We start from the raw sequence: 12158 nt of genomic DNA, 5'->3' as shown, positions 1-12158 counted from the left end.
TGCGCTCGATAACCCCAAAATATGATAGATTTGCATATATTGGGTTTTTGTCTTTTGCACTTGAGACATGCATCGCTTCAGCTACGAGAGTGACTCCACTATTTTGCATAGTGGTCTGATCATCTTGTTCTTTGGTATAAAATGTGTAGCCGTTAATAACATAACCAGTGTAAGAAAAGACATGTAAGCTCGGACCATTTGCTAGCCACCTCAATCTATTTGAAATTGATCCGGGGTCTATATCAAATTTTGACATTATGTGATTTTTTAACCATGTTACAAAACTTCGATTGTGCTCTCGAGTTATCCAATTTTGATTCCTATTCATGTTCAAACGAGATAACTGATCAATGTGTATTGTAACATACGGTTGAACCTCATCATCATTGTGCAGAACATACAATTGTGCCTGCTCCCATTCTGTCCTTGATATAGTCAGTAGTCTCCTTCCAGTTATCCCTTCTCCTGATAGTCTTCCCGAATGACGAGACATGGGAAGCCCTATGGATTCAACATTGGACAGATATTCAGTACAAAATTCAGCAGCCTCTTCAACAATGTATCGTTCAGCAATACAACCTTCTGGTCGACTTCTACTTTTTACGTACCCTTTTAATATTTTCATATATCGTTCTATCGGATACATCCATCTCATATAAGCTGGCCCACAAAGTTGTGTCTCCTTAACCAGATGAACAGTAAGGTGAACCATTATATCAAAAAACGATGGTGGGAAATACATTTCAAGCTCACACAAAGTAACAACAATTTCCCTCTGCAATGTCGGTAATTTCTGAGGGTCGATCACTTTACTACAAATTTCCCTGAAGAAGAAACATAATCTAGTTAAGGCTAGTCGAACTTTTTCAGGTAAAATGGAACGTATACCTATTGGTAGCAAATGCTCCATTAAAATATGACAATCATGGGTCTTCAAACCTTTTAACTTGAGGTCTTTCATACAAACCAAATTTTTAATGTTCGAAGAGTATCCTTCTGGAACTTTAACTTCGTGTAGAAATTTACATAAAACAATTTTTTCCTTTCTAGATAGAGTATGAGCGGCTGGAGGTAGATATGTGCGATTTCCTTTCTTTACTGGAGCCAGTTCATTTCTTATTCCCATATCGACCAAGTCCAATCTTGCATTGACGCCATCTTTAGACTTTCCTGGAACATTGAGTAACGTACCAATAACACTTTCAAATACATTTTTTTCAATATGCATCACATCGAGGAAATGTCTTACATACAATGACTTCCAATATGGCAATTCAAAGAAAATTGACTTTTTCTTCCACCCAGTTTTCACCAGCTCTCCCGCAAAAGGTTTGCCAAATTTATTGGTCAAACCTTGTACTTTTTCAAGTATTTGATATCCAGTCGGTGCTAAAGGAGCTTTACCTTCCTCTGATTTTCCATTGAATGCATTTCTCCACCCACGATACTGATGACTATAAGGTAAAAATCTACGATGTCCCAGAAACACATTCTTCTTACAATGTTTCAACCGCATCCAATTTGTACTCTCTTCACATATAGGACATGCACATTGACCTTTAATGCTATATCCTGATAAATTACCATATGCTGGAAAATCATTAATTGTGCCGATCATAATTGAAACATTCTTTCTTATACCCATCATAAACTTTCACACCTGTCTCCCACATACTTTTTAAATCTTCGATTATAGGAGTCAAGTATACGTCGATATCATTCCCCGGTTGTTTGGGTCCAGAAATTAACAGAGACAACATCATAAACTTACGCTTCATACATAACCATGAAGGTAGGTTATATATTACCAAAATCACAGGCCACGTGCTATGTGAGATGCTTTGAAGACCATGTGGATTCATTCCATCAGTAGAAAGTGCAAGTCTTAGATTTCTTGACTCTATCCCGAATTCAGGATACTCGTGATCAATTTTTGCCCATTGTGGGGAATCTGCAGGGTGTCGAAACATTCCATCTCTAATTCTTTCATCTGCATGCCATGTCAAGTGTTTTGAATCTTCTTAACTGCGATACATGCGCCTAAATCTTGGTATTATAGGAAAATACCACACGACTTTTGCTGGAGTAGATTCTTTCTTCTTATATCGAGAGACATTGCATTTCGGACACGCCTTAAGTAGTTCATATTCGTTTCGAAATAAAATGCAATCGTTAGGACACGCATGAATCCTTTCGTAACTCATTCCAATAGAACACAAAATCCGTTTAGCCTCGTAGGTTCGACTGGGAAGTTCATTATCATCTGGCAACATATCTTTTATGAGTGTTAATAATTCTGTAAAGCTTTTATCAGACCATCCATTACTCGCTTTTATGTTGTACAACTTTAATATCGCCGACAGTCTTGTGAATTTAGTACAACCATTATATAATTCTTTCTCTGCATCACTCAACAAACTTTCAAACATTTTAGGACAATCTCGAAGATCTTCTTCAACTGCTTTTGCAATCTCATCAACTCGGTCCGGCTCATATGTATCTGTATCGAAGTCAGTTGAAGCATATGTCGAACTATTCTCAAAATTAATGTTTCCTTTTTTTTTCTCACCATGTCTTATCCAACATGTGTAGCTTTGATCAATTCCATTACATACTAGATGTCCTTCTAATTCATCTTCTCTAACACGTTTTCCAAAACAACATTTTAAACAAGGACAAACTACTCTATTTGGATCTTTTGCATTCTTCACTGCAAACTCAACAAACTCCTTCACTCCAATTTCATACTCTTTTGACAATCGATTGGCTGAAATCCATTTCCTATCCATATTATACCACCTATATAAATGCAGTTACAAAAATAATAAGCTTTCAAAACATATCAACAAGTTTCAAAAAGAAACCAATATCAACTAACAATTTCAAAACAGAACAGATCATGTGGTATGAGTTTTTGACAATTTTTGACAATTTCAAAACATAACAGATCATGTGTAAAAAATACCTGAGACAACGTAGATGGCCGCACACTACGTAGAGGATATTAGGGTTCCCAATGTATATAATTATTTGAAAGATGTAGAGGATATGAGGGTTTCCAACGTATATAATTATTTGAAAGATGTAGTTTACAGCGCTTGTGAAAAAAGCGATGTAATAGGTAGTTAAATTCAATGAAAGCGAATGTATTTTACAGCGCTTGTGAAAAAAACGCTGTATTAGGTAGTTCAAATATTTGAAAGCGCATGTGTTTACAGCGCTTGTGAAAAAAACGCTGTAACTGATACGCGAAAGCGCTTCATTTTACAGCGCTTTTTTGACAAGCATTGTAAAAGCCTTATAACGTTACGCGCAAACGTTATATGACCTACAACAGCGCTTGTTTTACAGCGCTTGTGAACAAAAGCGTTGTAAAAGGCTCCGTTATTTTTAAAATATATTTACAACAGCGCTTGTGTTTAGCAAGCGCTGTAAAAAGTGGCGCTGTTAAATGTCATTTTTGGCGTAGTGATCTCATATGATTCTTTATGTACAATAAAAAATAACCATATTATTAATAAATAAATAATTAATATTATATAGAACTCTAAAGATGACAAGTTAAATAAAAACTAAAATTTCTTGAAAAATATAACAATTAAAAATAAATAGATAAAGTTATTTAAATGATTCTTTTCTACAAATAAATAGTGTAAAGTTGCTAACATACATCTTGAGGTGTACATATATTAATACAATATTTAAAGCGGTAATACCAACCTCCAACCATGCCTAAAAAAATACAATGACTAAAACAAAGAACATTTTGTCTTTTTAGATTTTTTGTCTCTTACTTGGAGCCATTTAACACGCTTTAATTCGTTGACCGGTTGTGGAACACAATTTAATTCAACAAATAATTTATATTTTTACGATTAATTATTCAATCCTTCTCATCTTAAATTATTGTTTTCTTTGCTTTCTTCTCCTATTACCTCCACATTTTTAAAATCATTCATTCACCACAAAAGGTAAGTAACGGATCATGATCAAAAAATTTGAGTGTGTCGAAATTTATAATTTTAATTAATAAATTAAATATAATATTGTATTATATATTCGTATTTTAAAATGTAAATTTGCAATTTAAGCGTACGAAAAATTGCAATCAGAATAATAGAGAGGGGAATGAGATTAAGAAATTGTTAAGTTTTGGAGTGATGAAGCTATAGGTGTTGCATCCAGTTGAACTGTTTAATCATCACAAGGATGCTTTTCAAGTGTTGATATTGAAACTTTATAATTTTTATCTTTGTCGGAAACTTTCTTCTTGAAAAATACATCAATTTTCTTATGTTTAAACATCGTATTACTCCAAAAAAATACACAAATTATTTACACAACACAAAGGAGAGTAGGAACCCACTAGGGTTTCATAAACAAATGAACAAAAGCATATAGTGATAGAGTTACAATAACTATATATACAAGAGAAAGAAAATGTCTAAAATACCCTTACTACTAATATATAATAATATTATCTAACATATTCACTCAAACTCACGATGCATTAACATGGATCATCAAGAGTTTGTCAACCAAAAAACAGAAGCGTTTGATAGAATGCATCTTTTTGAACAAATCAACAATCTGTAAGGAAGATGAGACAAACGGTAGAGTAATGGTTCCATGCTGAAGATGACGACGAGTAAGATGACAATCAATCTTAATGTGCTTGGTGCGTTCATGAAAGACCGAGTTATGACCAATTTAAATAGCACTCTTGTTATCGCAATGCATCAGATTTAACTCAGAAAGATAGATACCCACATCAGACAGAAGTCAATGCAATCAAATTATTTCAGTAGTAGTGGACGCAATAGCATGATACTCAACTTTTGTAGAAGAGCGAGAGATAGTGTCCTGTTTCTTACTTTTCCAAGAAATAAGAGAGCCTCCAAGAAAGATACATAATCATGTGGTGGACTTACGAACTGTCGTGTCACCAGCTCAACCAACATTAAAATAAGCATGTAACTCCAATGAGAACGAAGATGGAAAGCGAAGGCTTTGAAATTGAAATTAGGTGTGGAGATAGAACAAATGTATGCTAATGGCATATGAGTACCATCAATAGTCATAACTGACATAGACGTGGCGTGATTCACATACATAAAAGATTTATCATTGTATGTCATATGGTGAGATGCTCCAGAATCAAGAATCCATATGGAAGGAGATATACTTGACAAACTAGAGGAGTTCAAACCTTTATTAGAGGTGGCAGACATGATATTTGATTGAGTTGGCAAGAAGTTTTTGAAGCTGTTATGCAATACCAGATATTTGAGAAGCAGTCTTAGATGAGTATACATAACCTGAACTAGAGCCAATGGTAGGAGGAGCAGAAACAACAACATTGGATGATGGCCCTCTAAAGTTCTTCTTATGTGCTCTCCCTAATTTCGGACAATGTGTTATCCAATGAACTTTTTCTTTGCCAAACTACATTCATTGTTACAAAGCCCAACTCTCCCTTAAGATTTTCCTTTTTGAACATGAGCAGCAAAAAAAGATGGATGAGTTGAGTGAATTCCCTTATCTGACACAATAGACTGGGTCATAAGTTTTACTTCTTCTGCCAACAATTCACTAACTACTAATTCAACTTTAGAAAGAGGGAAACGATGCAGAATATCCCCACGAAGGCCCGCAAAATCATCACGAAGAGCCATTAGAAACCAAATCAGACGTTGCTCCTCTCTTTGACCAATATGTGTTTAACAACTTTCAATTCAGTTGATTCAATAAGAGTCGATTGATCCCAAAAATTGGTCATTGTCGAATACAACTCTTGAATGGTCATTTTGTTCTGCTTAAGGGCCCTAATATCACTTTTCAACTGATAACGTTTTGCAAAGTTAGACTAAACATACAAACGTTTCAAGTGATCCCAAATCTCTTCAACAATATCATATTTTTCTAGTTGCACACCTATAGACAGTTGAACATAATTATTAATCCAAGTAATGATGTTTGAAATACTAACATTCCATGTTTTCAAATATTGTGCATATTTAGCTTCATCCCTATTATCTATAGGCTTAACATAAGTTTCATCAACATAACCCCACTTATCTTTTTCAATCAAAACAAATTTCATCACATAACTCCAATAAGAGTAATTTTGTCCATTAAGGTGGACATTAACAACTTGAAGAGAATCATCCTTAACACCAGCCATAACAAATAATGATAGAAAAATAATACAAACTGAGATAAAATAAATTAGGGATAACCTGTCAATAGCAGAGTCAATTAAGAACCAAACAAAATCGTGTGAGAAATAGAAGAGCAGAACCACGCCAGAAATAGAAGAGAAAATTGGGCCGAAAACATATAGGTAGAGTCGGATCGAAATGGAGGCAGCAAATCTGTACCAACCTCAAAATGGATCGTACAAAAATAACCAAAGTTTTTTGATACCATGTTAACAATGATAAACATTTAATGAAGGAAGATAAAGGATAGAAGGAACCCACTAGGGTTTCATAAACAAATGAACAAAAACATATAGTGATAGAGTTAAAATAACTATATATACAAGTGAATGGAAAAGTCTAAAATACTCTTACTACTAATATATAATAATATTATCTAACAATACTAACTTAGTAACATAAAAAACTGAATCACAAATACATTCAGACAAACAATTCACAATTATTAAAATCACAACTCACATTCATAAAGTAAAAGAGTTCACAATCCCACATTCAGACTACACTAATATGAAAAACAATTCACAATTCACAATTCACAATCCACAATTACAAAGTCACAATTTACACACCAAAATTCACAATCTCAATTCTCACACTAAAACCGTTCACAATTACAATTGACACACTACTACTAGTTCACAATCTTAAACTAAAACGATTCATAATTGATACATAGTAGAAGAGTAACTGAGTAACAATTTGAATAGTATAAGATGTAGATTGAGATAGTTTGAGATTGTGAAATGAGACGAAGAAGCGGAGAGAGACGGACAGGTGGAGGTGTTGGTCACATAGGAGGGAGATCGTATAATGGAGATGTCAGATGCGAAAAGAGAGAGTATGAGTGAGAAATTGACGTCGTGTGGAGGTCGTAAAGAAGAAGGTTGAAAGGGAGAGACAACCATCGCGTGGAAGACAAGAGAGGACTAAGAGGGAGAAAGGAGAGAGAGTTGCTTTGTGTGGAGGTCGGTTGGTAGCCCTAGAGGAGATGGCTAAGAGTGAGAGATGAAAGAAAGTCAGGGAACAGAGAAGACAAGAGTCGAAGAGAAGAGATATTTTAGTAACTTATCACTATTAGTTTAATAACTTGTCATTATTCTTGAGCCGATCACTGAAAGGCATAAAAGCTAATACTGCTAATAAGCATAGAATTCACCTAAAATGAGCAAATAATTCGTTAAATTTTTATTAAGGTTGCAATAGTGGCCAATTTAAATCTGCTTTCAAAGTTATTTAAGTATAGTACCTTAATATTACAAGATTAAACTCTTATCACTTAGCTAACACCACAAATAAAAGGACTACTCCCTCTCTCTCACAATGACTATATTTTAAAGTTTTTGCACACATATTAAGCAATAGAATCATTAAAAGAAAGAGATAAGTAATTTTACCAAACTACCTGTCTTAACTATTGGTGATTTTTTACTATTATCAATGTAAACTATAATAATGCTTTGGAAGGTATGTATATAGTAATCATTGAAAGGGAGTATAGAAAAAGTAATTAAAATTTCATTGAAAATTGTGAATGATATTCGTTAAAACAAATTTTTGTTGTTAAATTAAACGCTCATTATGAGACAAATGTAATATATAACTATTTATTTTATTGTATTATATGTTATATATGGTAAGTTTTAAAAATTAAATAAATATAAGGGAACCTAAATTAGACTCTGTAACACCCCGTTTTTCAAAGCGAGGGTATTTTTTTTTTTCAAAAGAAATTAAACTGAAACAGAGAAATAAACAAGAAAATGCCTTTGGATAAATAATTGAGTCATTATTATTTACAAGCAGCGGAAAAGTTTCTCCAATTATAAATCCAAAACATTTACACAACAACAAATGGTACATGGAACCCATTCAAATAAGATGTCAAACTGACAATATTAATATAAGTACAGTTTTCCAAACTAAGAATACTCCAATCCAAAAAGAAGGACACCTAGTCCCTATACATCATCCTAATCTGATCATCCTACCAAAAAGCTATACACCCTGAGTGATCTCCACGCGCCCCGTGAGATCCTCCTAACGTAACTGCAGTCAAGCGTTCCCATCTCCATTCCCGTTCGTAGGGTACGAACCGATAGGACCATCCTGACTCTCATCTGAGGGCAAAGCCCAGATTTCCACAATAATTGTAAAGGGTCACCAACCAAAAAAATAACAGTTAACACATAGCAATTAAGTTTTTAAATGCTCAAAATAACTTTTCAACTAAGCATGCACCTTAACCGGATTTTCAATATGCGAAAAGTTCACACAATACATTGCCAATTAAAATGAAAGTAAAATGAAGTTCTCAATCTCCTAATTAACACAGAACAAAATCGATTGACAGGATGACTGAGCCCCTGACTTAATGCCAATCGATTTCCAAATCGATTTCCTGAAGGTTTTTAGTGAAATTTTGAACTCTGGCTTGATTCAATCGATTGGGAAATCGATTGAGTGAGTACTGAGCCCCTGGTTTTAAGCCAATCGATGTCCACATCGATTTGGTCGAATAGGGATGAGTCCCTGACTTAAGGCCTAATCGATTGGGCAATCGATTTCATAAATGATTTTCGAAAACTGATTACAAAATCGATTGGCTAATCGATTTTGTCAATTTGGCCAAGTATCTGTTTACCCATCCAATCGATTGGGAAATCGATTTCCCTGATCATTTTTCCAAAAATTCATGAATTAACTCAAGTCATTCCTAATCAAGTCCACAACCTAACACTTAGCAATTCCTACGCGATTACCACGGCAAATGGGATCTCGATAACCATCATACTTACACCCAATAACCAACACATAACACTTAGCACCTTCAACGTAATTACCACGATAAATCAAAATTCAAATCACTCAATCATAAACTCAAATCAAATACGACTCGCGTGCCAAGCACCCTAATGCAATGCGTATATGCCAAAATGCATGGACTCGGAATTCCAAACCAAAACCCTCCTCGAAGGGCCGTAAATCATAATTGTACCGCCTATCGCAGGCCAAAGTACCAATTACCGAGGTGCCACCTATCACGGGTCAGCACGATTTACTAAAAAGCGTAAATCATAAACGTACCACCTATCACGGGTCAGTACAGTTTACCGAGGTGTCACCTATCACGGGTCAACACGATTTACTAAAAGAAAAAGCGGAAATCGTAAATGTACCACCTATCACGGGTCAGTACAGTTACCATGGTGTCACCTATCACGGGTCAACACGATTTACTAAAAGAAAAAGCGGAAATCGTAAATGTACCACCTATCACGGGTCAGTACAGTTACCATGGTGTCACCTATCACGGGTCAACACGATTTACTAAAAGAAAAAGCGGGAATCGTAAACGTACCGCCTATCACAGACCAGTACTGTTTACCGAGGTGCCACCTATCACGGGTCAGCACAATCCACCAAAAATGTAAATCGTAAATGTACCACCTATCACGGGTCAGTACAGTTACCATGGTGTCACCTATCACGGGTCAACACGATTTACTAAAAGAAAAAGCGGGAATCGTAAATGTACCACCTATCACGGGTCAGTACAGTTTACCGAAGTGTCACCTATCACGGGTCAACACGATTTACTAAAATATAAATCGCAAACGTACAACCTATCACGGGTCCGTACAATTTACCAAGGTGCCACCTATCACGGGTCAGCACAATTCACCAAAAATATAAATCGTAAATGTACCACCTATCACGGGTCAGTACAGTTTACCGAGGTGTCACCTATCACGGGTCAACACGATTTACTAAAAGAAAAAGCGGAAATCGTAAATGTACCACCTATCACGGGTCAGTACAGTTTACCGAGGTGTCACCTATCACGGGTCAACACGATTTACTAAAAGAAAAAGCGGAAATCGTAAATGTACCACCTATCACGGGTCAGTACAGTTTACCGAGGTGTCACCTATCACGGGTCAACACGATTTACTAAAATATAAATCGCAAACGTACAACCTATCACGGGTCCGTACAGTTTACCAAGGTGTCACCTATCACGGGTCGACACAATTTACCAAATGAAATGCATGAGCATACACAGACTCCATTCACAACAATCGTTAAGCAAATGCAGATATTAAAAGATTCCCCATTTTTAATACCCATTTAACTTAAACGACTTTCAAACAACATTAATTAAATAAGTCATTAAGAGATTCCCCGTTCTTAATACCGATTTAACTTAATGATTTTCAAAACAAAACGTTAAGCAAACAGTCATATTAAGAGATTCCCCATTCTTAATACTCATTTACCGAAACGACTTTCAAACAACATTAATTAAATAAGTCATTAAGAGATTCCCCGTTCTTAATACCGATTTAACTTAATGATTTTCAAAACAAAACGTTAAGCAAACAGTCATATTAAGAGATTCCCCATTCTTAATACTCATTTACCGAAACGACTTTCAAACAACATTAATTAAATAAGTCATTAAGAGATTCCCCGTTCTTAATACCGATTTAACTTAATGATTTTCAAAACAAAACGTTAAGCAAACAGTCATATTAAGAGATTCCCCATTCTTAATATACTTTTGACTTAAACGATTTTCTCGCAAAACATTCAGTAAACGAGTCATTAAGAGATTCCCCATTCTTAATACTCATATATATATATATTACTTACTTTTAACAAATATCTCCAAAATATTATTAACTTTGGCTAAAAAGCTTCCGAGCCAAAATCCAAAATACACAAAAATACATAAAGCACACTTTAAAATTACGGGTCTTACAGACTCAAATTCATGCTAAACAAACCAAAAGAAAGAAAAACACAAAAGCAACCTTCACATACTCACCCAATTTTGAAAGCCCTGAGGAATTGTTTGGTGGACAAACTAAGAGACAAAATATGATATATAAGCTATCATATCGTATTTTAATATAGTACTTGATGAGTTAATATGGTGTATTAAGTTAATTATGAACACTATCATATTTTGTCTCTCTAGTTAAAATTCCTATCATGAATATGAATTGGGTTAAAAACCAGCAAGATCTGATAAGTACAAAATGTGTAATAAGTTAATTTGGAAAAGGCACTATGTAATTTTTTTAATAACGGACCTTAAATCATTAATTGGAGAATTAGAGAGTCTTAGGGCATGTTTGATTCTCTTATCAAAAACTCTATTTTAGTTTTTAAAAATTTATTTGGATTACTTGTTTTTAAAAACTGTTTTGTAAAATTATTTTTAATATTATACTTTTTAAAACTAAAAAAGCAAAACAGGTAAATAGTGTTTTACATCTCATTTTTCAATTTTAAAAAGGAATAACACGGAAAATGTTACTTTTCATTAATGACATAATTGTAATTATGTTCAACTTATAAAATACACAAAAATGAACAAAAAATTGCTCATTCTCTCTATAAAACTAAACACAGAAAGGACATGATGGAGTTGTTGCAGCACGTTGCAGAAACGATGAACCCTAGATTTCCATTCCAACTCTAGCTTACGATTCGATCAAGTTCATCCACCTCATTCCCTATTCTTGACCATTGTTGTGTTCTCCATTCTCTCTCTGATAATTTATTTGGTAAGTTTTTCTTTTCCTTTCCTTCACATATGGTTCCTTTGAATTTGGATTTCTAAATTGAATTTTATTTTCTGAATTAAGTTGGGTTCATTTGTTGATTTCCTTGGTTTCCATTGTGTTCTGAATTATGGTCTATTTGTAATTAATGTTAACATATATATGAGATCAATGAGTATAAGTTTGATGTTTACAAAATCATCTCTTGTTTATGTGTTTTTTTTCTTCATTTTTCTCTTTAATTCTTGTTTGAATGAAGACTATGAATTCTTGTTATATAATATTTTCTTCAAATAATTTGTGACCATGAAATAAAGAGGTGGCAACAACGGTTGCAAATGCTCGTCGCCACCTTCTTTTTTGT

The sequence above is a fragment of the Cicer arietinum genome, chromosome 3 (assembly GCF_000331145.2).
Source record: "Cicer arietinum cultivar CDC Frontier isolate Library 1 chromosome 3, Cicar.CDCFrontier_v2.0, whole genome shotgun sequence".
In the NCBI taxonomy this organism is placed as follows: domain Eukaryota; kingdom Viridiplantae; phylum Streptophyta; class Magnoliopsida; order Fabales; family Fabaceae; genus Cicer; species Cicer arietinum.
This window is presented reverse-complemented; position numbering follows the sequence as displayed.